This window comes from Halichoeres trimaculatus, unplaced genomic scaffold, assembly GCF_033239565.1.
Source record: "Halichoeres trimaculatus isolate MK-OKI-2021-1 unplaced genomic scaffold, fHalTri1.1 fHalTri1_scaffold_17, whole genome shotgun sequence".
Lineage (NCBI taxonomy): Eukaryota > Metazoa > Chordata > Actinopteri > Labriformes > Labridae > Halichoeres > Halichoeres trimaculatus.
The window spans coordinates 18,632,767-18,659,976 of NW_027437195.1; the positions used below are offsets into that span (position 1 = coordinate 18,632,767).

Here is a 27,210-nt window from a genome sequence, read left to right on the forward strand (position 1 = left end):
ACAACGGTTAGGATATCAGCTCAATTTCAAAACAAGAGGAAATTATTTCCAATCCCTGTCTTTTTATATTACAACTAAGGCAGTTGTCCAAGATTGCAACTTGAGTGTTATATTACACCATTTATTGTTGTGTTAACAGATTTGGGTTATCACAAAAAGTTGTCAGTGGAAAGTCTGAAGGGTTATAATTATGTTGTCAACAACTGTCTTGATAGGCCAAAGCCTCCTGGTCTGATTCATGATACAATTACCTTAAAGATGAAGCTTTTGAGGAGGTTTAAAAGTAAGCCCATATGCTGCAGACCACATCTCCAAAACATCTACTGTGATTGAACGCCAGACTGCTTTGGAAAAACATGTCCCAGAGACCAGACGTACAAAAGGAACAATTACAACATCAAATTGAGACAGTGCGGCATCCTTCAGGATCAGAGGGTTGAGTCTTTCCTTGGCAGAGAGCAGTGACTTTGGCTGAGAGCCTTCTTTAGTCAAAGGCAAGGTAAAGATTTCCCCTTGACACAGTGTGCAGAACACTCACCCAAAAGAAGGAAGGGAAACTCACAACGTGAACTTAAAGCTGCATTTCTGTTTAGTGTCATATAAATGGTATTGATTGCTATAATGGTGATGATAATGCTTTCATTCTGTCCTAATATACTGAATTTTAACACCCCACTTTCTACTTTGTTGTGTTCCATGATAAGGGGATCACATCTAAGCTTCCATCATATCTCACTGAATAAGTCCAAAAATAATTTTTGGGAAAGGACAAAAAAATATATATATATGATAACGGTACAGATACCTTTTAGAGTTTGCAGCAGAGTGCCAAAAATTTTAAATAAATTATAAACAATAGTAACTCTCATATTGAAAGTTTATACTTAGCCAGACTAAAGCTGCCAGTGATCCAATGTAGATGTCTCTTAAAGAAGGAACTATCAGGAGCTTCCATGTTTTGTCAACAGGGGGGAATTAATGTCGAATTCAGAATATCTATCTATCTATCTATCTATCTATCTATCTATCTATCTATCTATCTATCTATCTATCTATCTATCTATCTATCTATCTATCTATCTATCTATCTATCTATCTATTTACCTTTCTTTCTTTCTTTCTATCTATCTATCTATCTATCTATCTATCTATCTATCTATCTATCTATCTATCTATCTATCTATCTATCTATCTATCTCTTTATATATATATATATATATATATATATATATATATATATATATATATATATATATATATATATATATATACAATTATTTTTATTAATATTATTATAAGAGTGTTCACACTGAAAGTATGAAAAAACTGCACTTTAAATTCTCAGCTGGCATGCTTAACCCCTTACTGCCTGAATTAATAAACAATCATAAAAAAATAGATTGTTTCTTTGTGTTTTTGAATACTTATAGATGTTAAATGAGGGGGAGATTGTAAATTTGAGTATAGTGCACACAATAGTTATAACCAAGTTAAATTAAATATATATGGACATGAAAAGTTCATCCTCTGACCAATACATTGTGACGTCATGGATCTGATGCTATCTGTGGTCTGTGTGGAATAGAAATCAAAAGTCATAATGATATCCAAATGTCATTTCAGCTGCATCAAGACCTGACAGGGTATGTCCCAAATATGTAACAACAGGCATCAAGGGGTTAAAATAGTCAAAAAGTTGAGTGTGGATGATGGACACTTCTTACTCTCAACGGCCAAACACAGAAGTCCTGCAGTTAAATTAGCACTTTTGATTTTGATGCTAAATGTTATGTTGTCTATCTCTGTACGCATGTTCAAAACTGTATTTGTTAGCCATGTTGTGTCTAGCTTTGTTGAGTTATGCTAACAACTACAACTAAATAAATTTGGTACAATATATGATGCTCATTTTTGATCGAAGTAAGTCTTAAGTGATATAATACACAGATGCATACTGTCTGATCTAAGTTTATTTTTGTTATATATTTAATGTGTTTCTGCAGGGAGAGATAAAACACCTAAACGCCAAAAAGTGGAGCAGAGAGACTGAAAGACTAGCGTACAGACCATGGCTCCCATTGAGCAGGTATACAGGCCCCCAGGTGAACATGGTCCCCAACGAGTTTTGCAAACAGAACCTGGACCCCGCAAACAGGTAAGTTGATCGTAGTTCCCATTAAAGAGGTATGTAGACCAAAATTCTACAGGGGAATGAGCATTTGTGTGCAATACTACACCCTACATTAAAGGAATAAGCCCTTTGTTCCCTAAATTATTGACTTATTTTATTAAGTAGTAAAACTGTTGAAAAAAATGTACCTGCTACATAATGTAAAAACTGACCCAAAATGTAACAAGTTGTTCAATTTGGGCAAAAAGTTATCATGTTAAAAAAGAATCCCAGAAACTGGTCCCTTTCATATCCTTGACTTTAACACAGACTCATCAAAACACAAAGCTAGAATGACCCTGCCCCAGCTTTTTGGGCTTATGGTCGGAGTCAAATTCCAAATTAGCATGAAGAAATTTTAGATTCAACAGATAAATTGCTCTGACACTACTTTCAATTAAATGCTTATACATTGGCAGGTCAACATCTGCTGTTTTTGTAAAACATCATGAGAAGATATTTGTTCTGATTTGGTGCTACATAAATAAAGATTGGGTGATTACCTGAATGATTGATTAAGTAATAGAATGATTATCAATTGATTAAATTCCTGGCTTAAACGACTTGCAAACCATTAAATTCTGTTTATAATAATATTTTTCACAGCATCCTTATTTTTGTGGAGTTGGAGATGTACTAAATGTAGCTGTACTCTCAGTCCTCTGTGGTAATGAAAGGGAACGCGGAGTGAGAAAGGGGAAAAAGGGAGAGGGCACATGGGCAGTAGCACATCAGAGAAACAAAAACATGTGACTTTAATCACTGGGTTAATCTCTAAAACATGAGCTACATGTCTGGAATCTGTTCACAATGAAAGACAGGACGATGGCTGAATTTGCAGTTTATTTTGTATGTAGAAACATAAATTGCAATAAATCTTTGACTACTTGTAGCTGAGTATTAATTTGCAGTTGGTTCTTTCAAGATTGATCAGGGTGCACTGCAGTTGTTGTTGTGAATTGTGGAGTTATGTCAAATAAGGCTGAGATTGCTTGTTTTTCTCCATCATAACAGAGTAACATGGCAATATTCTGACTCTGTAACATGTTGATTACTCCACATCAACATTTTATGAGCCTTTTTTCTCAGAAGTACCACACTACAACAGTTTCCCACTATTCCACCAATTGGCAGAGCTGTGTCACTTCCAACATGGCTGCCTCCTTGATTTCACCGAAACAGATTTTCAAGGCATCGATTTCATGTAAGTTTCACTACTAACCTCCATTAATTTGAAACCAGAACTGCATAAGATGAACCCTGAATATCTTTGGGTACAGTACACGCCTATAAGTAGATTTTTTCTCCTCTGGGTTTTTCCCTAGGGGCAGCTTTATTACAATGATGCAACAACCCAGAATGCATTGCATTTGAAGGTCTCTCTAAAAAATGTCGTAATTGTATATAACTTCCCCATATGATATTTTTTCCCCAAATATGTGATTTCTTCTACTACTAAAACTTAATTTGAGCCTGAAAGGGTTAAAGAAAAATAAGAAACTCTCAATACACAAACATACATTTTTTTCTATTTACCAATGATCTTTTTTAATCATAAAAGAGTGAGACAAGAGTGAGAAAAGGAATTTTTTTTATTTTCGGATTATATCCAGATAGATAGCCATTATACTACACGTGACAATATAGTGACTTTGCCACATGTTCTGCCTTTCCTAACAGGACATAAATAAACCACTACTTTGTATTCAGTTGCCTTTAAAAAGTTACTCAGCTATTTCTTAAAACACTTTCCAAGAGTGATGTCTTAGGGAAAAAACAAAGCCACTATAAGTAAAAAATGATGATAAGCTGTAAGTTTCTTCCCGTATGAACGAATCTTTATAAAGGATGAACACACAATTTTGACAAGAGGACTATTTCAGAGGATGTATATTACTTCTTTAATCAGGAGCCAGGAGATACTACAGACCTTTATTTTCTGATTTCCCTTTGATTTGTTACACAAAAAGTAAACTTTGAATCACATAAATTTACCTTAAAAAATAGTCAATATTTTTCGAAAGGCACAACACTTTGACGTGTTATGACTCTACTGCAAGATTAAATCATGTACCTCTGATTTCTGTTGCGCACATAATCCACCTTCAGCTACTGTATCAAAACTTCACACCGCTGTGTAAAGTGTTAATGCAGAGGGAGTTAAGCTGGTGTCAGAGGTATTTCTTCAGCTGGGCTCTGACCTGTCAACAAAGACTGAACCCTCTGAAAATGATACTCACTCCTCAGAGAGCGTCTGGCTAAACCAAGCGAGACGTTATTAGCATTCTGGAGTTAAAATGTTTGAGTTAAAGCTAAAAATGGATTTGTCACTGTCTCCTTCTCTTCAGATGATTCATTCTGAGCCATTCTCTGTCCTCTTTCTCTTTTCCTGAACTTGAGCCAAGACAAGTGCCAGCAAGTCATGAGGACAGGTTTGATGGGCTACTTCTAATAGTTTTCTTTTCTCCGCATACACATCAGGGAAAGAAAAACAGCAGATTTTGAAGCTGAATTTAAGATATGTAAATTGAAAAATTACTAAGGATGAATACTTTTTTTGTTGCTGTTTTTGTAAATTTGTGTATGATTATTCATTGAAAGTGGGAAATTGTGGTTTCTGACAAATTACAAAATGGAACAGAAGGATGTAAACACGGTGGTCTATTATATTTACTGGTAGGAGCACAGTTAATGTAGAGAAAGCAGTAACAACTCATATCCATTTAAATTACTCTTAAATCTTTAAAACTAGACCAACTCATGGATGTTCCTGCAGCTTGTCTTCACATCATAGCACTCTGGTTCATATCAAGTTCTCCAGGAGAATGCAGATAGCTGTGATAGCATCAACAAGATGGTGCAAAGTGATGACATGTTTGCAGAATCAGCCTGTCTGTGGAGGTGTGGGTCACAGGTGACTGAGAACACGTAGCCGGTTGATCATGTTGTCATTGTTGAGCAGAGAAGGTTTACTTACTCACTCTTCCCTTGAGAAAGTTACGAAAAGCAGACTGAGGTGTTAATACTTTAATAAAAATAAGACAGAAAAAGATTTCTTTTGTAAGAAGTAAAAGACAGAAGCTGTACATAAAAAATTTCCTTGAGAGTAAGTGATGAAGGAGCTCATGTTTTGAAAAGCTTTTTTCAGAGAGTTGTGACAGCACATTCAGGTTAACATAGAAATCCAAACAAGTTAGGCAGCTGTACAGCCGGCAGTTGTGCCAGTCTTCAAAATATGGAGAGCTGGCTGCAGAAAACAAACAAAAAAGGATTGTTGAGTTTTTTTTTCTACATGACAATTTTGTGTCTGTGCTGTAACTTGTATCATGAAAGATGGTTCATTTTTTATCTAACTTAGTGTCACTGACTTCAGAGCTCCTACTTTCTTAATACGTATTAGGACTTCAAAACCATGTATTAGAGATAGACCGATATGGATTTTTTTGGGCCGATACGATACTGATTATTTGTAGGCAAAGAGGCCGATAACCGATATTTGAAGCCGATATTAATTTGCAGTCAAAGTGGAAATATTGGCGTGAACAATACGAACTCCAACACTTAACTGCAATTAAGCAAGAGTTTAGTAAACAGCTCCCAGGCTTAGCAGCATATTTTCATAAAGTTAAATCAAAACTTAAAAAAATAAATTGCTAAATTTTTCTACAGTAAATAAAGTTTTCCAAAATTTGTATGTAACTGCAATAAAACTGGACAGAATTGAGTTTGTGCTGCCTTTTACAGGCATGTAATGCAGCTGAATTAATTTTCTGTTTGGTTTTACATAACTGATTTTAAATGACCATCTAGGGCTTCCATAATGTAGACAGGGAGAAATTCTGTGCAGAGAAGCATCAGAGCCAAAATAATGCAGTTTTGAATGGGTTTCATATTCGCCATCGGAGTAAAAAAAAGGCAGATGCCGATATGCCCCAAAATGCCAACTATCTGCCCCTATAATCGGCCCAGCTGATAATCGGTCAATCCCTACCATGTATATCACCATTGATTTCTAAATTTATGTCATAAGCCCTATTTATTTAATTTTTCATTGTGTATTCCATTGTTTTGCATTTCAAAACAATTTTGAAGTCAATATTTACAATGAAACACGATCCTTACCCACATTTTATATTGTGAATATAATAGATGCAATGAAAGGATTATGATCTTGACAATAACATTTAAATTAAATTTAAACAAATGCGTACTGTCACTTAGAAGCAGGAGACAACTTAAGATTGCAGCATCTGTGAGTCCACTGATGTGATCATTTGCACGCTCTGAGACCTGTAACATCATCTCACAGGTGGCTCCTCAAAGTCCTCAGTTGTCTGTTGCCGTTTTATGATGATTTATTTGATTAGTCTTGAAACCACTCTTGACCCATCAGAGCTGAAGGGGAAAGTGAAATGTGAAATTCAAAAGCAAAGTGTTGCTGTAGCTTTACATCATGACTAGAATCTGGAAATGTGAGAATCTGCAGCAGCTGAAGTAGGACATGCGGAAACAGACAAAGAAGCATCTGGTTCAAAAAGAGATGTTTATTTTAGGACTTATTTACATCATGATTCATACGTTAACACTGACAGGCATTGCATTTGGCCTAGTTTTCAGCACCACCAGCAATGTAATGCTATCTTTGACGTTATTGTCATATTTAATGTTTGAATTAAGTTTAGCTTTTCAGGAGCGACTGATTTGTCAAATTTCTTGTGGTTTCTGTCGAGAACAGTTTCCACTGAGTGTATGAACTTATTCATCTGGTGCGTCCTGAGCCAATTGTTGCCATTAGTTAGATTGTTGGGGCTCCTTTACACAGCACTCTCAGAAAGATGGCAGAGTATTATGGAAGACAAAGAGATAAAGAGATGGGGGGCAAAGAGGTGGGAAAGAGAGCATGACGTTGTTTTATAGCCAGATTGACAGAACAGAGACCTTGGAGTGAACTGCCCCTCTTTTGGAGGGAGTTTACATATAAACATCTTCAACATGCAGGTGGAAATACGGGTTAGAAAGAGTAAATAATTCCAGTCTGGACTGGAGTTGTGGATATTTTACAAACAATGGAATTTTAAGGTAAACTTGGACTTGAGTGTTCCCAGAGGAAAATATCCTTCTCCAAGAAATGTTATAAAAAAAGACACCTTCAAAGAGCCAGACAGAGAAAAGGCTTCTCATCTTTACAACACAACTATAAACTACAGAGTCATGCACATAATTTTCTTGCCAAAAAGATTCCATATAGTTACATTGTTACACACCACAGAGGTTTGGATATACTGCTCAGGCTTTATAAACATGCTTGTAATTTCAACATTGAATACAAGCCTCTTTCCTAAATATCTGTACAGCCTGGAACAAACACGCCATCATCTGGTCTGAAGTGGATGTTACTCACTGGATCTTCCACTAAAAACACAGTGACAGCAGACGGCAAAACTTTTGTACTATTAGGTTTCATTAATTCACGGTTGAAAATGTATTCCTCACACAGGCAAATCTTTATGACGTCTTAGAGAAGAAAGAAAGAAAGAAAGAAAAAGAAAGTCAGTCACTGGCTTTCAGGAAGTTGCGATTCATTCATCTGTTCTAAGCTTTAATAACAGTAAATGACTTTTGTTGTGCAACTCAAGGTTAAATTTCCACTTCTACACATTTGTTTTAAAGGCATTCAGAAAAAACCATAACTATTAGAATATATTTCAAAATTCAATGACAGCCTCTGGTTCTCTGAATCATCTTTTTCTGTCAGAAAAGGAATCAAGAGTGTGTTTGTTTTGTTGCACTTGATCATGATCCTGTTTCTATTTACTTTTTCTCAGTCTTATCAAATGATGCTGTAAATTGCTCAGATTACTGTAAAGACCTCGAGGCAAAGCCTGCTTAGAGGTAAAAGCCTTATGGGTGGTCTTCTGGAGATGGCATGCACGTGCGGGTGATAGTTAACCAAAGATGAATGAAGCCCTGAATAAAATGTGAAATTTAAGCCTCTTACAGATTGACAGCTTCACTGCTAACCTTCCCTCTGCTGTGTGACATCCACTGTCACTTTGATGCTCCCTGTCAGTCACTCAGTCAACAGCACACTTGCTGCTGTAGGAGCAACACTGCTCTTGTAACAAGGTGGTCTGATGGGTGGCGCTGAGTGAATGACATTTCAAAGTTAAGGCGATATTGGAAAGCATCCAGGTTGATGTGGAAAGAAAGTAAAAGCATTGTGTTTTTGGATTTTCCTTAAAGAGAGGGAAAGATAAGAAATCAATTGCTGTTCAAATTTCCTGACACTGATTGAAACTACTAGATGATAGTCTTCTGATGACCTCCCAGTGAGTAAAACAGACAAACAGATGATCAGAGAGCATCAGTGCTTGCAGGAAACAATTTAATCTGAAACTTGAAACATTTATAAAAAAATAGGTAGTGGTAAGCAGGCATTGTTTTTGAGGCCCACATTTAAACATGAACGTGACAGGGTTTAGTACTTAATATGATATTTAAGGTACATAAAATTGAAGAGTAGCAGGCCTAAAAAGGAAGGTTTTCAGTTGGGATGGGTACTTTTCACATTTGAAACTGTATCAAACAGTGTGGTACCGATGCTTGGTACCTGACAATTGGTATCAGTATACCAATTTTTGGTACTTCTATGTGTTTAGAAATATCAATTTGTTACATAATAGGATGTAATTTTCTATTTAAATTTAAGGTATTTATTCCGGGGTTGCTCAGTGGCACAACGGTTAGCGCTGCAGCCTCACAGCAAGAAGGTCACCGGTTCAATTCCCAGCTTGGCCGGTGGGCCTTTCTAAGTGGAGTTTGCATGTTCTCCCCATTCCCACAGTCCAAAAACATACTCATCAGGTTAACTGGTCACTCTAAAGTGAGTGTGTGTGTGAATGGTTGTGTGTCGGTGTCAGCCCTGTGATTGACTGGCGAACAGTCCAGGGTGTACCCCTCCTCTCGCCCAATGACAGCTGGGATAGGCTCAAGCCACCCACAACCCTGAACAGGATAAGCGGTATAGAAAATGAATGAATGAATGTTTATTCTCTATTATATAACCTTGTAACACTGTGTTCATGTCCAGCATGGAAAATCACCTACTCTTCTGCTCTCTCACATTCACATGGGTGTGTTAAGGTACGATTTTACGTGAATCAGTACCTGGTACTTTTAACAGAATTCAGTAGGTACCTATAAAAGTACCTAATTTGGTAACCATCCCTAGTTTTGGGGTTGTGGTAGGTCATAAAGTGGAAGAAAAAATCTTAAACTTTATTTCTGGGGCTTTGGCGTCGAATAAGGACAGAAATAGTGTACAAAGCAGGAACATGGAGCTAGGGGTGATGTGATAAGGGCCATAGATCTAAATGGCTATATGTGGTGTGCACATTAACTGCTGAGTGAACTGTTGCCCTTAGAGAATTTGAGAGGGGTCACACTGAAACTAGGACAGGGCGTCAAAAGGTTAAATTTGTTCTGACTGCTTGTGGATGAAGGTTTCTTATTTATTTATTTATTTATTTTCATTTATTTACAGTCAAGATCAAGTTTTGTTTCCAAATTGAAAGCACAGTTTAAAGAAGAAATGCATGCTATTATAATACTCCTCTCCTTCTTCTTCCTCCTCCTCCTCCCCCCAGACTATCAGCAGCCATGTCTTCTCTGGTCTCAGAGAACTCTCTCTCCTCCATACCCTCACCCACATACCAGTGAACGAGTGAAGGTTTCATTATGTGAGAATGTCATGGAGGTCAAATATAAAACAGGGGAGGTTCTCTCCCTAAACTGCTCACCATCATTTTAGGGTGTCCACCAGTAGATGGCAGCATAGTATCAAAGAACAAACATGTTTTTGCTCTGTGAAAGCTGGAGCCCTACATAGCACATTATTTTTTTTAGGAGTATTTCAATTCATATTCAATTCCTGAGAACTCAATGCTTTTAAATGGAAAAAAACAAGTTGGTATTTTAGACTGGCCAGAAAATTTGATTAAACTCTCTGTCCAAAACATAAATACAACATAGTCATGGAAACAGATATAGCCAGGTCTATAGGGTAACCAGAGGGTGGCAGTCTTTACCCATGGTTGTCAGAGTGGCATCAACTCATCACCTCCATTTAATGGGATGAAAAAGCAGGAAACAATGACTGAGGATTCCAGGCACCTATCTAAAAGAGATGAAGTGATAAAATCTATCTGCTTGTAATTGTTCTAAATTGTCCAAATGTTCCTTTTAACTAAAAAGGATGAAAACGGGGAAAGAAAAAAAGTCAAATTGTTGATGGCAACCCAGTGCAAACATGTTTGCATTTAAAAAATGAGCATCTTGTTGAAACAAACAGGCCTCTGGTAACAAACCTTCAGGATTCTATCACATTTGAGCTGAAGCACATTTTACAGTTTGGTTAGAGGCAGTCAGAGAGATAGTTCATGCTGCCAAGGTCCCCACTACAATTAGAATATGATTCTAGTGATGAAAAATTTGACCTGAAATTGTCATCGTTAATCACTACACCTCCATGAAAACATCTCAGACCTCAGACAAAAGGATTCAGAGACCACACATATAGCTGAGTTCAGGGAATGTAATATCCCCATTACGAATGTCTGTGCTGGACTGCGGCGAGAAGTTGAAAAGACACCTCTGATTGATGTGACACTGTATGAAAAAAATATTGACAGCTAAGCCCACATTCCTCATCGGGTTCAGCAGTGTCAGCTTCCTTTTCTCTCCATCCTTCATCCGCTCAACCCCATCCCCTCTACGATGAAAGTCGAACAAATCTGCTGACATTGATCCTGTCTCCTCGGCTGGCCTAATTTCAGTTTAGACGGAGAGAGACGGCTATCTCCTCAGATCTTGACAGACAATTGTATTTACTATTTTCTTTTCACAAGCCAATAAAGGAGGAGCAGTTATTGCATCAGATTATATAAAAAAACGTTTAATGATTCCAATTTATAACTCTAGACTGAATAATGATACAGTTAAGAGCTGACAGGCCATGATAAATGAAGGCTCATATAAAACATATTTAGTGTGAAGAATGGCTGGAGATGAATTGCACAGTGATACAAACTCATGATAAAGAACAGTAAGAGCCACTAGAAGACTTAATAATGTGCTATTCATTTTGAAGTGATTTTGCTGGTTAATAAAAGAGCGCAAATTAAAAATATATTTATTGTAGAAAGACGTCTGGGAATATTACCCCATGTCTCCAGACCCCCCACCCTTACTCAATCTAATCTCCCTATCTCTTTAGATTGGACCTATCAAACCCTCAGTTTTGTCCTCCATCTCTGCTGACTCTCAGCCGCCTCACTGTCTGCAACTTACTTGATTTAGTGTACGTATATGATTTCTTCCACAGCATATATTACGGGCTTGTTCTCTGAAGGGACTCGCAGCATCGCTCAGGCTGCTGTTTGGACCAGACTGCTGAAATTAAACCCATAACACTGACAGCTTCACCAAAGCTACAATTCCAGTGGTGTTATTTATCAGTCAGGCTCGGTGTGAAAGAAGTAAATGATTCTGCAAATGAATGCGCCTGATTCTTTAATGTTGTGGCATCCGTGAATTGCAGCAGTATGTAGACATCATTGAACAGAAAGTGCCTACGTGCATTCACTGCTTCTGAATGTGGTGAAAAACCATGGTCAAGTGGTGAACCCTTTAAAATAATGGTCAAGGACTAGAGTCTATATGCCGGTGCTGGACCAAAGAATGTGTAATATCTGTGTAGGGCTCTTTTCACTGAGAGATAGGGCGCTGAAATCTCCTGGTACAATGTGCAACACACTTTCTATACATTAAGACATTACTCTGATGTCACCAGTGCTACTCAAGAAATGGGATCAACAGCTGTTTTGTGCTTTTACTATTGAAAAACAAGGCCATAGTCATCCTAGTTATTTGTCATGTGATGCACTTTATATGTGATATGTCTAGAGGGTTTAGAGGCATTGCTGCCACACAATGAATCCACTATTTTTTACCTGCAGCTAAGAGGAAACAATGTCTGCATCCATCCTCGAGTGGTGTATGATATATTCCCAGACCCTCACTCACTGCCTATCGCCTCTTTGTTGCTCAGGGTGATGCACATAGAGAGCAGGGGCGACAACATCACCAAACCCTTTGGCCGTCCATTTTTCTAGACAACGTACAAATTTGAATAATAAAAGTGTGGTGCAAATGAGAAAATGTAAATGAGACAAAGACAAGCGGTCACTAGGCTTCATTCGATGAACAAGAAATGAAGAGCGAGGTAAATTATCCCCAGATCATGTTCTCACTGACACCTGGGATGAAGTAGAGGCCATTGTGTTTTTTTTTTCTCTTCCTGACAGCAGATACAGAGGGGGCAGAGGACAGTGAGAGTAGATGACCCCTAGCTCTTTTTTTCTGTCCTGGAGGAAAGCTGGATCAAACAGGGGAATAGAAGGGTTGAGCACTCTGTTGTTTCGATACAAACAGTTTCGTAAACTGATCCTGACCACGTATAAGTGAGTGTAGCGCTGAGTACCATTTAAAACAAGAGTAATAGCTTCGGCCTGTGAGGCGTTCGTATGTTTCTGTCCTTTAATGACAGGTGAGAGTGGGATGGAAAATAACACATTTATTACAGAGTCCAGTATGTTTTGCTTTGTACATCCATATTATTATTTGAAAATGACTCTACCATCAGTAATTGGAAATGCTGTCAAGCAATGCATTTGATAGACAGAGGAAGAAACAAGAAAGATGTAGAAAAGCACCAATGGTGGCAAAGTTGGTGTGAGTCTGCCAACCTATTAGAGCCACCCCTGTTGTGTGAAATATCCCAATATTTACAAGGGGTCCTGGCCACATTGCTTGTTGCCCTGATCATCGCATCGATTTCTGATCTTGACATGATTCATTGTATTTCAACCCATTCCCCCTCTCCGCTCTGTCAAGCTGTCTCTATCAAAGGCACATTGTTGGTGGAATACAGCAACAAGTTCTCAACTGTTTTAACTAGGGCTGCACTGATCACAATTTTCTGGCCAATCACCAATCTTTACAAAAGCCTGACCTGCTGATACCGATTTGGGCCGATACCAATTTTTATTTTTTGTGACTGTCAGCATATACCTTCAATGTTCCAATCTTATTTGATAGAAATTCATTGAACAAAACCTGCGGAACAATAAAAATCTTTATGTTTTAACTTAAACAACCAATAAAGTGTCCTGAGTTTTAGGTCTCAGAGCAAAAAGCAACAATGGCTGGCTGTCAGACCTTCCTTGAGGTATATATGATCAGCTTCATATGTAAGGATGGGCCGATCACCAATCCCCCAAAATTAAGGGTATCAGCACCGACCAATGGATCAACTGACCAATCGATCGGTGCGTGTCTAATTTTAACATAAAGGATGGGGCTCAGTGTTTGATCTAGTTGATCAATCAGATAGTGTGCTGTTATATTCCAGCTCCTTCAGTCGCATACACAAAGTGTCCTTGAGCAAGACACTGAGCCCTGTTGCTCAGCAGTGTGTGAATGAGATTAGCTAACACTGACAGTCCCTTACTACTGCAGCCTCTGTCTTCAGTGTGGAGATCAGTGAATGTGACTATCCGTGTAAAAGGGCTTTGAAAGGTCAGAAAGACTTGAAAAGAGCAAAACATATTACAAGCCCATTTTACTATAAGCGTTAGCCGTTGTATTAGCATATGCAACAGATATACTTTGGTTGTGACCATGGTTATGGTGCTAGCATAAAATTAGCATGCATAAGTTATGGTTAAGAGCATGTTAGCATGATGACATAAGTGTGTGCCTGGGTATGGTTTTATACTCTATAACGTGATTTTATGTGTTTTACCGGCAAAACAGACTTTGGCTTGACTCCTGTTGGGGATGTAGTCCGAAAAAGTCAGAAATCGTCAGTAGTCAGAAAATCAGTGCAAAGGAGGTATTACTCATCACTCTCATGTGGTATGTTTTCAATGCTGACTCTGTCTCATACAGTTTCTGACTGGATTGCTAACTGGAAAATAATAAATAGGATGTAATGATTAAATCAAGCAAGTGATTGTAAAGTGACTTACCAAATCTCTATAGAACAATGCTGTCTACAGTACACGATACTTGTATAGTTGAAAGAAAGCGGAAGGAAGAGAGCAATAAGGCCAGCTAAAGCAAACCATGCAGAGGCCTATAAAAATAGTGCTTCTACCACTCAACAGCCCCCTCCTTGAGATGCAGATCATCCGTGATCACCTGATATTTCCGGACACAGGGAGGGCTAAGCTCTTTTCGGCCTCTCATAGACAGCCTAGCAACACCCTGTGTCCTTATCCCTCTGGACACCCACACACTGCCTCTCTCTTCTTTTCCACCTCCCCCAGGCCTCCCACCCAGACCCTCAATCCTTGGAGAAGACCCCAGGCCAACGGTGAACAAGGGGCTCCTGAATGGGCCCTGGACTGGCCTTTGTTTGGCCCTACTGCAGAGTCCCTTTATTTACACAGTCTTTAACGCTGTATGTTTTCTTGTCTCTTAATTGCATTGGCCTTTGCTGCCCCATGGTCAATCAATACCATCTCTCCAATGACATCAGCAACTCTATTCAGCCTGGCCTGAAACAGGTGATGGATGTTTCGTGGGAGAGCCGGTGGGAATGGACTCTCACTAATGTAGACCTGTGGCTCATTTCCTCCCATCTCGGACCCTGTTTTGTGTATTTAATAGTCTTTGAACCTGTACTTGTATAGGAGCATGCAACATCTAGATGTCTTACGTCCAACTGCAAACCTTTGCCAGTTCCTGTTGCCAATTCCCACTGAATCAACACTCATGTGGACATGCAAGTTCTGTAAACAGAGTGTGTCTTCTCCAGCTAGAGACCGAGCTCACTGCATGATAAGTCTGCTTGATGCGACAACCAGTGCCATCAAAACAATTTTGCCGACCCTTGACTTTGGAGGAGAGCAGGAGAGAGCGCGAGTTGACATGCCTTTACCAATCCTGAGTGTGTGTGACCGAGCACATTAATCATGAGAGGTGTAACCCTCTCCTGTGTCCAATTCAGCGATGATTCTCTAGTGCAGCACCATGGCAATGTTTGGACAGAGCAGGACATAATTATCTTTTTGTGTACTTTAATAAGGAGACATCCGAGTGTTCAGGTGGCCGCGGCTCACACACCACAAAAACTACCTTATACAGTGATATTATCCCCTTCATTCTGTGTAATTAAAACATAAATAATTAAATGCCACTAACTAACATAACTGGTATGCAAATTTGACGATTTAGTGAGTTGAAGAACATAGAGATTTTTTTTCCGCCAAATGGGGGCCATTTAAAGTTGACCTTTGGAAATGTTATTTTGAATGCAATGTGATGGTGCTGTTTAATTTGAAGAGGTACTTATCTCAAAGTCAACATCTTACTTCTGTTTTCCTGACGCACACTCAGTCATCATATATTAGGCAGTAGCCTGGCAACCACAAGAGTGGAGCCGTACCAAATGGATATGTTTGCCGTATGACAGGCCCGCTGTGCTCCTCACCGCTGACCCCGCCTGCCATTTTGTTTCTGTCCTGCGAAGGTGTCAGTGCTAAACGTTACCTTGTCTCAGCAGGTGTGCCTGGATGGAGGGCCCTGTCGCACGGAGGGGGTCACCAACCCCGCACTGTTTCCCCCATTTATTTGAATAATGGGCCATTAGGACGGCTGGATGTCCAATGTTAAAGTAGCTGTATGTGTCTCTTGGATAAAAGACATAATTACCTGAGAGAGGGAGGATGTGTTGGTGCACACTTTTCCTCAGCTGGACTCCAGGGCTCAGAATTAGCTCATACTCCAGCCATTAGATGGCGACAGAGAGAGGTTTAGAGGGTGAGGGCCTTGGTCACAGCTTACACACTGTCAACAACACAACTACCACAGGGTAAAAACACAAGTTTCAGGCCACACTGAGTTAAGAGGAACATTTCTAAAACAAATCAGCATGATTTAGTTAAAGCTGTGATTAACTGGTGCAATTTAAGGCAGCCTCACAGTGTAATGTGGATTTATAACTTGTAGATGAGTTTAGTCTTCAAAAGCTTGTTTTTGTGGAGGGGATCAGAAAACACTTATTTGGGTTTCAATTCAAATTTAAAAGGTGACAGGAAATCATTCAGTAAGATGAAGGTTTTTTAACACTATATTTTTGAAACCTTTTTTCAGACAATGACTGTTCTCATCATATTGCATAGTATCATGGTGAACAGAACCTTTGGCTTGCTGAGAGATGGAGTTGTCCTTTTTGCTCGGCATTGTGGCTGCTTTTGCCTTTCATAATTCTGGTTCAAGAGAGACTTGCCATGCAGTCAATGGTAATGTGGATAGGAAATTTGGAGTGGTATTTATATGAACCAAAAAGATTGCCAATTAAAGATGAGCTCTTTATCATGTATTTGCCCTTGGGGTTTTATTCCTCAATTGCTATCACCTTATAAAAGCATCCTTTTAGCGAAAATAATAGAAGCCCATTTTTGTGACCTCCTCTAATGCATTTCCATCCATCTTCACTGCCTCGAAAAAAAGTTTTCACCTCTGCACAAAACATGTTAATTGCCATCATGGACCCAGTATAAAGAAAATATCTACACTTTAATTATCCAAATATGTTGGCAACCCATCTGCAGACAGCCATTGAAATTACTAAATTGTGTTTTCTCCTTTTCATCTTTCATTTTGGACACGTTGTTAATCAAAAGGCTTCAAAAATGTGCAGATGGGTAATCCTTGTGTCTGCAAGGAGCAGCCTGGTTCAAGGTGAGTGTTTCATGCCCCTAAGCCCTTCTGTTTCTCTCTATTGTGTTGTTTAGGTTACATATCCTGATGGGATGTCCTCCGCACCCAAAAAAAGGGACTTTCTTTGCACACATGCAGACACACACTCACTCCCACTCCCCCTTTTTTGCAAAAAACACGCAAGCACATGTACACTTATTTAAATACAACTGTGCAGACGCCTCCTTCAAAAAAGGCTCGGCTTTCGTAGTGTAATGACATTATTTAAGCAATTAGTGATTTGAGTGAGATTTGAGGTGAAAACACGTGTTCCTGCTAAGCGTCAACATTTCTAAAATGATGCTAGTAATATTTGCAACTCAGCTTCTTCACACATGATTGAAATCACTCAACTCAGTGGTTTATGATGAAAAAATGTGAAGAGTTATTTGATTTAGGTAAACTGAAGCTGAAAATGCCTTTAAAAGCAACAAAATACCAAGGAAACTCAAAACAAGAAACTGGATGCTTATCTAATTCGAGGCTAATATCTGGCCAGAAGCAATCTCAGACATAATTAATCATCATGACAGAATTGGTCCTAAATGCCCTGAAAAGAAGATGATATCTGATTTCACTTCAACTGCAAGTTTTTGGACACCCAAACCCATGAATCAGTGTATAGCCTTAATTTACTGGAGAGTTTGGAAGAGCTTTGTTAAGGGACAATGTTTGGTGACTATGGAGGAGAATTTGCAGGAGCTCTCAAATTATCTGGAATTGGACTTGGATATCTGTACTTGAAGTCTTTTTGCGGCTCCAATACATATAATCACTCAAAACTTCTAGATGTTATGGGCGTAACATACAGACCCATTCATCTGTTAGTTGATCAGATCATGTGCTTTGCGTTTAAAAGAGTAATACAACCACTTTGAAATATGCCAAAAAAGCTGAAACAAATCAACTGACTGTAGTTTTAATACACACTTAGCAGGAAGAGCTATCTCTGTACCCAGAGTTCTAGACACAGTTGCTCAGATGATAACATAATGCACACTTGCCTCCTGAATACTAACAGCTGATGCAAAGACTATTGTCTGATGCATGCTTTGTTTTTCAGATTGCTCAACCGTTCCACATGCAATAAAAAAATGATCATCTCTAAAACAAAATAATAAGGCATTGGCTCTTTTTATATCCAGAATGACAGTAATTTAACTCAAGCAAACAATTTTACAACACATCTGATATTAGACGTCAGAGACTCAGAGTTTAACCGTTTGTTCTCTTTTGATATCTGCTCAGTCTGTAATCTAGGTCTCAGATAGTTTATGCTGCAAAATGTAAAGGACAACACCACATGAGTGGTGTACCTAAACCATTGGTCCTCTAGGTAAACAGACAAGCTTCCCTTTGTTTAACCCTTAAAGGGATATAACATCATATGCAAATTTCAGCACAGTACATGTGTAAGAAAATGCATGGCCTTGGACATGCTCTTTGCGTACCACTATGTTTGTCTATTCAGTTCTTTCAGAGAAGAAAAAAGTTATATTCTTTCCTCATTACTTGATTTTGAATCCCACTATTGAAGGTAACTGTAATCAAAGCTTTTGAGTCTTTGCTTTTGAACCTTTGCTGTGGAGCCTTTCTGGAGCCACAGCAAGGACGAGTCAGTCCATCATGTTCGGATCCATCCTTGACTCGTGGTATCGCACATTGTTTTGAAGATGGGAGAGGTCTTGAAAGACCTATTGCTTTATGTGTTTGTTAAGCTCTCTCTGTATTGATTTGCTCGCTTTATGACTCTGTAGATTGACACCTGGTTGGCTACCTTGACAAGCGGATGCAGCTTTCCATTATCACTCTTTAGTTAGTTTTTACATACCACGGGACTCCACCTGCTTTGAATAACTCTCCATTGGATGAAGCGCTTCATTGTTGGTCAGTAAGTGGTCATAGTTGTGATTTGATCGCCTGCTCCACTGCTTTTACCTGGAACATGGCTTTTATCCATGGTGTGGGATCTGATTCTATCAGGCAACCTTCCTCCTTATTTCACATACGTAGATTAACAATAGTGCTGCTTTCACATGTCTGGCTGTTAAATATAAAAGTAGCCACGCATTCATGAATCTAATTGCAGCTTTACAATATACTCCCATTCATTTTCAGCTGTTGTGAAAAGGGGATGAATCCTGTTTTTCTTTCTGTTTATGTCTGCTATCACATCCTTGGCTACAACGTGTTCAATAATGGCACCAGGCTCAAGGCAACGTATAGTCAAGTGAATTTCTTGATTGGATCAATTCTTCATTACATTATAAATATAACACAATTTCAAGCCTGACATTGACTGGAACACTTGTTTTGTTGCCACCTCACACTTAAGCTTAAATGCTTACAGAATGTGTCAGCTAAGAAGCATAATTCTGGCCTCAGTAGCAGCATTAACAAACAGGTACATGGCTCTCCAAGGCCATGCAGTGACCTTGTACTGAATGCTCAACACTGGAGAAGTGCTAAAGTTATTCATGTCAAGTAATGCCCTTCCATGCAACCCATAAATCTGATATTTGATGGAAAATACCAGACATTTCACGAGTGCTCCATAAAGGAACTTTATTTTTCTCTCAGCTCACCACTTTCACTCTAAAAGTCCTCTCCTTTCCCCATCCTCTCCAGCAGCGAGGATAACATAGCAGGGCAAAAATGTTAAGACCGGTCGCCCTACACTCCACAGCTCCTTAAATACACAATGCGCCGTTGTCATGTAAGAAATGGTAATATTCAGCGGTGTGTAGTTGGGCACTTGGTTGAAAAACAACTCATCCCCTCTGCTTTGCTTCACATCTCCTCGAAGGGCTAAAAACAACCATTAAATCGCCTTAACACTGAGGGCTCGCTGATCTAACGCTAAACCTCTCTTAAGTGTGCGTATTTGTGAGGAAAAATGTCTAAGCCTTTCAAATTGATAGCACCGGCTATCATCGTGTATGGGTCTCAGGCACACAAGTGAGCCCTCAGGTTTAATCAAACTTTTTTTTCTAAAGTGTATCTTCCATGAAAATCAACTCAGTCTCCCTGGCATTTGTGTGTCGAGAAGCTCTCCATCTTTTCGTTCTCCTCGAGTGGTCGATACATTAAAACTTGAACTGATTGATTTCAGAATGCCGTGCCATCAGTGTCCTTACGCAGCCGCTAACTACATCTGAAGTATCTTAGTCATCAAGCTTTAGGCCAGGGATTGATAATAGCTTGACCGGCAGGGCCCATCTTACCCATCCTTTTTCAGGAGGTCTTGTATTTAGCACCCGGAGCACTTGTGGCAAATCTCAAACAGCACGAGGGTATTCACAGAGCGGCTGAGTGCAGCGCTTTTTCTCATTCGTCTGAGCCTCATGAATACATTCCAACTCTAACTACTTCTCCTTAATGTGGAATTTCAAACGAACTATGAGGCCAATTTATTTATTTGTATTCTTTGCATCTTAGCGCAACTCTTGAACACAGTGATGGCAGGGAGGATAATCTCTGTCTTTCATCAGCAAAGTGGCCTCGCACAAAACCCATCAGTAATGCATTCGCTATTGATTGATTGTCGCTCCTGCTCTACCAGGCAACACCATTATTATCATGCATGGATTCCAGGCTGCCCACAATAAAATCATTGTCTTGATTTAAGTTATCCAACCCCCGAGGTGTCATCATTGCACAACTGGTGGTCTTAGTTTCTTCCTCGACAATTACTGGCTTTTTCCAATCATCTGAACACCAGGCAGATATATGTGTTGTTACACCGACCTTTTACACAGAAGATGGGGTTTTTATTTGCGTGGAAGTACGCCCTCGCTACGTGCAACAGGTGACAGGAGATGCATTTTATTCAGTTTCTTTAATAAAAACAGCTTCAAAATAATAAAAAAAAAACTTTAAGTTGCACAGGTTTTCCTGTGTTGTTGTTAATGGCGTGGACTGGTAAACACATATAAAATAAATTTGACTAAAAGAAAGTGCTATATATTTTCCCCCACTTTTCCCACTTTGTACCTACCATGAAAAGTTTAATTTATAACTTTAATCTATCAAAATCATGTTAGTTCTAGGAAGCGTAACACTTTTTTTTAGTTATACGAGTAGAATATCCTCATATGAGTCCATAAATAACTAGAAGATAATTTATCCATAAACAAAATGTACTAAAAAATAACTGTTAGTAGTTTTACGTGACTTGCGTGGTCTTTGGATTCACATTTTTGTGTGAAAAAAAAAGACTTTTTATTTTATCTTTTTTTTTTTTTTTTTTTTTTTAACTTTTTTTTTTTTACTTTTTTTTTCTACACGAAAACTACCTTTCTCTTGTTTCTACCTCAGGTGTAGGGTCGTTCAAAATGAAAGTAAACAGTGCCAAATGTTTAAAGACTTGCCTATATTAACAGGGCTGCGTGGAATTAGCCAGTGTGTACTTTAAAGTTTTGTGATAATATGACGATAAATATCGGTGGATTATTGTGAGTTATTATCATAAGTGTCCATTTACTTCTATATCGCGTGTAACTGGTATTTTGGCCTCCACTGACAGCTGTGTTGTCCTCTGACAAATGTGGATCCATGTCACTAACATGATGTGTTAGTTGCCTGCCTCGTGGGAGAAGCCCGGGTCCCGAGTCCCTGTGAATCGCTGTGACCTCGGTTATCAATCATTGAATCAGAGTATCTAATGTAAACGCAAGCGTGGCGTGGATAACATGCCACATCTGCTCCGTGGACAGCGCTGCCTCTTGGTTACCAAGCGATTTATTAGAGAGCCCGCGTGAGGAGTAATAGGTGGCAGGATAAAGATCAACCAGCAGCTCTTCCATAGGAGGACAATTATCTCCTAAACCTGTTTTTGTAGCTTTATCATTCACCTGCCTTTGTGCAGCAGATAGTTTGGTGTCCCAAAAGCATCACAAAGAGAGAAAACTAGTTGCGCGGGTTAAAAGCAGCGTGCGCAGGGAACACTGTTTGCGCTCAACACCAATTTATTGCCGATGAACATATGGCCAATATTTTGTCTCACGTCACAGCACGGGGAAAACAAACACCCAGCAATGTAAGCGAGTCAGCAAGAGCAGAGCCACTTGGCCAGCTATGCAAACGCTGTTGGACAATATGAGAAGAGGAGCACTTGCTTTCTGGGTATATAAACCACATCAGGCTTATCTCTGCACGCACTCCTGACTCCCATTTGGAGATATTTCATTAACTCCGCGCGCTGTCTTAACGCTGGCAACACATTGAGCCCCCCTCCAGTCTAGGTAAGCGGCCCATTCATAACTTTGTCTTTTAACAGCCTAATACACACTGCTTATTGGCTTTTGTTGCTATTTTACGCACAGCTCATTCCTTGACTGTACACTGACCCTGATGCGTTTATCTCTGTCGAAATGGGATGCCTACTGAAAGGCCTGCAGGTTTTTATTTTTAACCTGCAGTTGGTGATCATGACACACTCACGTCTGCAGTTAGTGCTTTGCTAATGTTTTATGTGGCCTGCGCCTGCGTGACCATTAGAGACCGTATGTCTGTATCTGAAAATATGTAAAAAACAAAAAAAGTAAAAAGAGAGGGAAAACTATTTTCTTTCTTTTTTTCAAAACTAACATATTGCCTTAGAAAATCCTCCAGCTTTTTCAATATCCAACAAAAATAAAACCTAACGTGGATCAGACACACATCTTTTGCTAATGATGTGTCCATGAGCTTTCACCTCCTGATTTATTGGGATAAAAAAAACATCTGCGTATTTCAGAATTGACATGGGTGAAGTTAATGTGGGTGTGCCTGCAGAGAAAGTAGCTCAAATGCTGATTATTCCTCATATCATAACATCTGTGTGATGCCACTGCATGTATTCCTCACATTATGGCCTATTATAAGTTGCCTAATTGGATGCACAAAACAAGCACCCCCTGTTGTTTCTGAAATGTGCCGGTAGAGACCGCTAGAGCTCTACAGATGTCAACAGCTGTTGGTGTTATTACTGCACTCACTCACAGGCTGCCTAACAAGAAGGAAAACTTGTCTGTACTTGTGCCATCCAGCGCGGGACAGATCAATTCCTCCTTGGAGGGATGATTCATTTTTTATTATCATTATTTGATTATTTGTGGTTTAAAATGTTCTAAACATTTACAAATTATACGTGCCTCCTTCTGATTTATATGAAGAAGTCTCAAAGTCTTGGGCCGTGTCTCCCCCTCCCAGCCAATGTCAGCAAGATACTGAAAAAGGAAGTGATTAAAAAATAATAAAGCAGTTTTTAGCAATTCGTCTTACATGGGAAAAGATTAAGGCGAATGGCACAGCGTGGCATGAAATTCAGCGTTACAAATAAACTGGTGGTTTAACAAATGAAGGCATCTCCTCCGGGCACGGGCACACTGCTATAATCTCGCCGTGACATGTTTAATCATTAGAGGAAAGGAGGCGAATAAAGACTTTTGCCCTGGAGGAAAAGGTGCCTGGATTTCTGTTAAAAGGAAAAAACGGGCTTCAAAATGATTTCTAGCCTGAAGCCATGTCTCCCCAGGCCATGGCTTAGCCCCCGTAATAAATAAACCAGACCCGCTTTACCTGCATATTATATATAGGCTTTTAATCATTGAGGGAGGAAATCGGTCTTGTCACTCTGTACATTTATCACGGGCACCCTGAGGCAGGCGGGGTTACCTTTATCAAAGACTAACTCCCAGCCTGAGGCTTCCAAACACGCTGAAATTCAGCGATTAAAGAAGGGAATGATCAACATTATTATGGATTCTCCTGCGGCATTCTTATTTGTGCATTCAATCGAAAGATTTATTTAATCAAGAATATAAAAAGCCCTTTCTTCACTTATTGGGGAACAATCGTGGGCATGAATTTTTAGGAGGGAATTATAATTAATCAGACGGGGCCCGGTTTTTTGGGGTTCATCCGAAAAATTAATTGTTTTTGGATGAGTCCATTCTGCTGTACGTTTGATTGCAAAGCTGGGATCAGAAAAATGTAACGAGCTTTAATAATGAGCCAGTCAGCTCGGTTGCTTTTATATTAAAATGGGAGCAGTGGCCAAAATGGTGATAGCATGATTATAGCAGCAATGATCACATAAAAGGTTGGACTTGTGCAGTTTTACGCACAGAAGTCAAATGAGGAATACTTTTACAATGTGTCGTTTTAGTGTCAGAGCTGAAGATTTAATGTCAGCTGAACCAAATAGGCGGCTGATGGGAGGCAGCAGCCCTGTGTCCCGCTTTGTCCTTTAAATCCTGGTGCATCTGCAGCTCAGAGGCCCTTTTCACTGGACCAGTTCTTTGGTTTAACACCCCCAACACATACTAATACTTTACAGACACCTAGTCAAAAATAGAGGCTGAAAATGGATTACCAATAAAAAGGGAGAAATCTTGGGATCCAAAGAAATTTGAGACAAAGATTCATGTCAGTCTTTTTTTTTCTATCTTTTTTTTTTTTTTTTTTCAGATTTCACATGGGATGCAAAATGTTTGTCTCATAACGGCAAAAATAACATTAAAACGAGCAAGACCAGAAAATAATAATAATAATAATAATAATAATAATAATAATAATAATAATAATAATAATAATAATAATAATAATAATAATAATAATTCCTACAGTAGGGAAAGTAAGTCTGAAATCCGGGCACGCATTTAACAATTGATAAATATTATAAAATCATAATGAATCTCAGCCTGAAGTATCCTGAGCAGATTCTCTGAGTGTGACCAGTTTCCGTCGCCGGTCCAGTTAACTCGTCCCGCTTTGCATCAACAGTCTCCATACTGGCCTCTGTCAGAGCGAAAAGGCACGTGGCCTGTTTGAACTACCTGTGAAAGTAAACAGGTAAACACAGAGCGATAGGCTCTCCAAGTGGAGGACGTCCACTTAGCCTGTGCACATTTACCTCTTCTTGCCGAAACCCTCGGCTCAATTGATCAAATAGTACATCCCCAGTCACTGGCCACAGTCTGCAGCCCAGTGCGCTCCCCTGCACCGTCACCAAACCTACTGTGACTTCCCCCTTGTCACCGTGCCACACACAGAAAAAGCAAGGCAGAATGGCACGTGTGATAGGCCTATGTGCTCTAACACAACCCTGAATTGGCTACTTACACTAAATAAGTCTGAGTGAAATAATGTCCCACATGGGCCAAGTGAGTTTCCTGATGAGATGCGCACAGAGGCTGCAGCAGGGGCCATTCCTCCGCGGTGCGCAAAGCTCTGTGGGCTGTCTGCTGCGGGCTGGATGTCCCTTCACATGTCGGATTTAGGAGTGCAGCATTACTTGGTGGATCAGGTCAGTAACCTCTCTCTGCCTTATAGAGGCTCAGGCGCAGCTCCAGTTTGTCCATATAGCCTGCTCAGCTCAATGGAGCCTTTGTGGGATGTTGAGACTTGTGATTAATTCTGCCAGCCTGGTGAAATATTTACCTCCGGCCTGTGCGTCAGGTGCACTTATAAACATGGAGCAGAGACATCAGAAACTCTGATCTGGAAGAATCTCTACATTTATCATACCTCTATTATGTTTAAAATCAAAATCCACGCATATAACACCATTTAATTAGAGGTATATGATAGAAAAAATAATAAAAAAGATCACGGAAGTGAAAACTTATAAATTGCTACATGCGTTCTGTCTATATGATTCAATTTTAATTCAACAATGTGTGGAACTTAAAGAATCCAAAAGACACAATAGTTCTGGCTCTCCTCGAAAAAGAGGCAGACTGTGTGTGTAAGTGTGTATTTGCGTGTGTAAGTGTGTATGTGTGTGAGTGTGCTGAGATGAAGGACTTTCCTTAATATTGTGGAAGGATCCAGGAATTGAATGAAGAGATAGTCCATTGAAAGCAGTTGAATGCCATGACAACTAGGAACAACCTCAGATTTATTCCAAACAGTTAGAAAGCATTGTGCGCGGGGCGTCAATCATCTATTATTTCGCCCCTGAAATAAATGCAAAAACTGCAGCCGGACAAAAGCTTCCAACAGGAGCCGGACATTTGTCTACATTTCCCCCATTGTCTGCAGCTTAGCAATCGGTTTGTATTTGTGTTTGCCCGGGTCCGACCACCCAGGATGCGCAGAGGACTTGCTAAAAAACGCGAAACATTGTCACCCACATCACATACTGGAGAGCAGGCAGAGGGAGGAGAACGAAAGGGAAAGTCTTGAAGGGAAGGAAAATAAAGTAAGCAACAATGATTCTCGGATTTCCACTGAAAGAGCAGGAGGGAGCACTTTAAAGGGGGACAGAAAACAAATATTAGGATGCGCTGCCACTACGAAAACTGGGAGGTTCATTAGAAAAAAAAAACATTAAAAAATTTATAAAACATGTTTACAGTGAGGTTTATTCTAAAAAGATGTACAAGGATGAAATCAGGAAATTCGAAAATTCAGTCCGGCCTTAACTTTTTTTTTTAATTCTTTTTTTCTTTTCCATTTTTTTTGTGTTAATGTTTGCAAACCGGATCCATCTATAGATATAAGTCATTCCGAATATTATTATCATTTGTATCAATTCTATATTGTTAATAACTTTAATCACAGACATCATTAATAAATCGATTATTGTTAATTATGTTTGATGTTTTTACAGTCCTCATTATCAGTATCACATTTGGATTGGCCTACTGTCTTAAACACTTGCATTACGTTTTCAGACAAACAGTCCTGCTTTACTTTCAACACTCCCTCTCGTCCTTAAGCCCTGGCAAAAATATTGACACAAAAGGTTTACATAAATTATCCCCGAATATTTGAACAATAGCCGCTTTTGCTCGTGGTTCCCACCGCTGAGGACAAACTTTGCGCACCGAACCCCGGAATGAACGCTTTTATTTTAAAATATATTAATACATTTGTGACTAAAAGGAAAGGCAAAAGCTTCGGTGAGAGCAATTTGTTAAAACGTGCTTTTTAAGTATTGTGAGAATAAAGCTACTTGGAGGTTCTTTGTATGTAAATAGGGTGTAAAAAAGGCCCTCCCCGTCTTTGTAATTAATTGACACGTTATACCACTCATCATGCTCTGAAGCACCAATGGTAGAGGCTCGGATCTCCCCAAAACCCACAATTTCACATCTGCAAACACTGTCTTCATCCACTTGACTCCTAAGACCCGCCCACACGTGGCCAACCTTTCGCGTGTTTTAATGCTTTTTCACTGCAGGTTCATGTGTTGAGACCAACCTTATATGGACTGATCGGACAAG

General features: G+C 39.3%; 1 protein-coding gene across 5 annotated transcripts in view; it reads left to right on the forward strand.

Annotated features, from left to right (window-relative positions):
- The first annotated feature begins 2,138 nt into the window (after positions 1-2,138).
- The window catches only part of nkx2.2a (NK2 homeobox 2a), a 35,992-nt gene continuing 10,920 nt past the window's right edge, over positions 2,139-27,210 (forward strand). Inside the window, exon 1 of one of the 5 annotated variants that reach the window (XM_074691733.1) lies at positions 2,139-2,155. The gene's annotated coding sequence lies outside the window, so the exon portion shown is untranslated. Of the gene's footprint in view, positions 2,156-22,118; positions 22,240-25,150; positions 25,287-26,164; positions 26,184-26,798 lie in introns of those variants that run through there. The other 4 variants (XM_074691730.1, XM_074691729.1, XM_074691731.1 and 1 more) reach the window with 4 other exon arrangements.